This window comes from Oryzias melastigma, unplaced genomic scaffold (assembly GCF_002922805.2).
Source record: "Oryzias melastigma strain HK-1 unplaced genomic scaffold, ASM292280v2 sc01427, whole genome shotgun sequence".
NCBI classification, from domain to species: Eukaryota; Metazoa; Chordata; class Actinopteri; order Beloniformes; family Adrianichthyidae; genus Oryzias; species Oryzias melastigma.
This window is the reverse complement of record NW_023418010.1, coordinates 1-3,718: the sequence shown is the minus strand read 5'-3', so window position 1 is coordinate 3,718 and position 3,718 is coordinate 1. Positions and strand designations below refer to the sequence as shown.

General features: G+C 42.2%; 1 long non-coding RNA gene across 1 annotated transcript; it reads right to left on the bottom strand.

Moving 5' to 3' along the window:
- Positions 1 to 2,728: 2,728 nt before the first annotated feature.
- On the bottom strand, positions 2,729 to 3,620 carry LOC118598499. The gene is made up of 2 exons (XR_004947572.1): positions 3,587 to 3,620; positions 2,729 to 3,513 (listed from the first exon to the last, which is right to left on the bottom strand). It is a non-coding gene; the product is annotated as an uncharacterized LOC118598499 (long non-coding RNA).
- Between the last annotated feature and the right edge of the window lie 98 nt (positions 3,621 to 3,718).

The window sequence follows — 3,718 nt, the reverse complement described above, 5'->3', positions numbered from 1 at the left end:
ATACTTTGTCCTACTTTGACCTGCCCACATTGTCTAATTAGGAAGTCTTGGCTTAAACTTTTCATCTTCTTCGTTTTATTTTAGATAATCTTTTTCATGGTTCTTGTAGCAATAAGGACATTTTTTTTTCTTGTTTGAAATGTCAGCCCCATTTTGGAGACTGATGCTTTTCAACAAAACTTTGCTGCTCTTTTAGCACATCTTTTTTGCCTTTTGCATTCAGGTTTTTCTACTTCGTCGTGTCATTTGATATTTGCTGAACAAAAGTCTTTTTGTGCCTGATTTTTACCTCTGAAAACACAAAGTTGAGAAACAAAACCAAGCTTGGAATCAGATCAGAGAATCTGTTCTGACAGATTCACCCTCTTTCGACTCCAGAACATTTAAGGGACCCATCAGTACAAATGTACAGTCTGATTTCCCCTAAATAAAAAAAACACAAAAAGGAAGCAACACAACCCTCCCACACTGCACACATCTTGTCTTTTAAGCCCTCTACAGTGAAAACATCAAGATGTTGGCCCGGCTCCTTGTAGTGCATCTTGGTGCCTGTTGTAACTGGAGGGTTTTGCATTTTCTGCCTTTTGTTTGGCTACAAAAACATCATGTTTGAAGTTGGGGTTTGATGTAGAACCCTTGTTTGCTCCAAATCTTTTTTGATTTTTAGTGCATTTTTGTCACTTGATGTTAATTGTAGCGAGAGGCCTTTGTGCTTTAACTTTCTTGTCTGGATATGAAAATATCTGCTGCATATTTAGAGCTCAGATCTGTTAGAAATGATCTGGAGCTGCTTCTGACGTGGATTTTTTCATTTGATGGAGCAAAGTCTTTGCAGTTTTGTAGTCTTTCCTTCACATTTTCACTTTAAATAGGTGTGCTTTGATTAGGACATAGAGTCAATTTTGGATTTTGATATAGGTTGTCGGGGTCAGAAACAAATCTTGACAGTCATTTTTTTTTTGGTCACCGTCCCATGTGACCAATCTAACAACCAATCTTTCTGGATTTGGGTTCTTGCTACTGTCTGTTATTAATTAACTCTGTGTTCCAACTTAGAGATGTTCACAGCTCCACAGATACGTATTTCAATAAAGAGAGATCTTAGGAATTAAAATAAAAACTGTTTGGTAGTTACAGGCTCTGATCCAATGGTGGGATAAGCTCGGAATGTAGACAAATAAACCCCAGAATCCAGTGGCGGGCCGTCAGGGCCTGCAAGGCCTTCTCTGCTGGCNAAAAAAACAATAATTTGAGAGAGAAACATATCAACCACAGTGTTACTGCTTTACGTTTCCAATTCAGGATCTACTTGAAGTTGAATATGAAAATCCAACAACACGCTTTTGGATGATCTTTGTGTCTGCACAAATGATTAACTACCAGTGGCGGGCCGTCAGGGCCTGCAAGGCCTTCTCTGCTGGCCTAAAAATATCTGAATCACAGACTGATATTAATTATTATTTATTTCCGTGAATACGTATTCTATAATTCCAAATGCTCTGTCTTCGTCCTTTCATTGCTGTCTCCCTGGTCGCGCTGCTTCCAGACGTGTATTTTCCTATTTAAGCATTAACCAATCACATTGCAGCACCATTTGTTGCTAGGGTCAAAGAAATCTGCCTGAAGGCCTTCACAATCAGTTCTGCGGGCCCTGTAGCATAAAATACTTGTCGACCAAACTGTTGCTTCAACCAATCAGATCTGGAGGAGACCACGTGCAAGGCCAGCTAGCTGGCCTACGGAAACGTCATCATTTTCACGAGCCTTGATTGGACAGCTCGCAGCTCGCTCTGGTTCTGCGTTATGTGACGGACACAGGTGCCGAGGAGCGGCGTGTCAGGTTTGAAGATGTTACCAGTGGAAAGCGTCTCATCGTCTGATTTTTGGTGGAAAATGAATGTCTGGGTAAAGTTGTGGCACAGTTTTGTCTGGCACGGGTAAAGGAGTTCCATGACTCCGTTGAGCCGGAGAGAAGCTGATACGAGGAAATCTACGAGGTCCCTGAACGCACCACAGGCGCGTGCAGCGCAAAATCCTCGCGCACTGCCGACAATATTATTTTCCAGACACAGATCAGATTTCAAAATCACAAAAACTGATGTTTTTCTCCCTCCTCGACCACAAGAGGCTTCAGGAATACCAGAACATTTTCCAGCTTATCACAGCCACGGAACACTTTCCATCTGCGAAACGCACGGATTCTGCACGACAGAGTGATTGAAATCTTCTTGAGGATAGAAAGGATGGATTTTGTGTTTAAATAATCTGGATTTTTGGTGAGTAAAATTTTGCTATCTCCCTACATAATATTGAAATTTGATCCGGTTATTTTTTATGCTTTTGGATGTGTGTATGGCAGCTGTACCTGCACTAGAAGTTTTATAGCCATAAAATAGTTAATGAGGGTTGGGTTGATTCAGATGGAGCACTACTGAAGGCCTAGGTGTGAAATGCACGGCCCGCCACTGTTAACTACCAATATTAAAAGTTGGAAATGTCTCATGAGTCAATGGGACTGGTTGAAATTTAAAAGAGAATTTCTAAATAAAAAAATTCTCTAAGAGTAAAAGGAGGAGAGACACAGAAAACTAACTTTTGTGAACAATGAGAAAATCTAATTTGTCAACAGATGAAATCATCAACTTAAATAAACTACAAAAACAACTGGACATTTTATTCTTACAAAAAGCTAAAGATACAGAATATTGTTCAATGGATCAAAGAATTATTTTTTTTTTCCTTAATCTAGAAAAGCAGAAGTGTGGCGACACGGGTGTGGTGTGTTGCAACAATGCCACCTGGGGCTGTTTGGCCCCAGGAAATTAAATTAAAGGACACGTAAAATTCTTACTTTAAACCAAGGCAGAGGCTGGGTAAAATATTAAAAATATAATTTATTAAGAGCTATATAAAATGTTAAAACAACTTCCACATAAAAAAAGAACACAGAGGGGGAGCTCACCGAGGTGGCTGGAGCTGCAATAAAAACACCACAAAACTAAAACACCGGAAGTGGAGATTCACTGCAAACGTGACAGGACACAACACGCGGGACCCACCACCAGACAGCAGTCCACCACCTCGGGGTCCCACCTCCTGAAACAGAAACAAAAAGAATAAAAATCACAATAAAATCAGTTAAAATAAAATAAAAAGGAACACCGGGCGTGCAGGGCCAACCACCCGACCGCCAGTCAGACGCAAAGTGATGGTGGGGAGAGAAGAAACTGTCCAGTCCCACGAGACGGCTTCCACGTTGAGGTAGCCTCCGTGCAGCGGGCGTGTGTCTTTCTTCTACCGCGGCGAGGAAGGGGGCGGGCGCGCTCGAGCTCAGGCACAAAAACACATAAGGCAAAGCAGCAGCTTTACTCCCCTGTTTGCGGGGAGGGAAGGAATCGTGCAGCAGAACACTTTCTGTCGCTGAGAAGGAGCGAGTCTACGCAATATTCGTACGGCTACTGGAGCACATTGCAGATACGCCGAATGATTGGCCGACTATCCGTGTCCAGGAAACTGCAAATAAGTTCCATTAATGCCGACGACCTGCTTGCTTTCTGACACCACCCACAACACCTGGCTTGCTTACCTGCCTGCTACTCGCGTTCTCACTTCCTGGTGACCTGGTATGGCAACCGAAAGAGGTCATAATTAAAAAGCGAAGCAGGAGAGCTTTCATAGACTGTATATAGAATAACTGGACAAAGCAAGCCCCCCTACT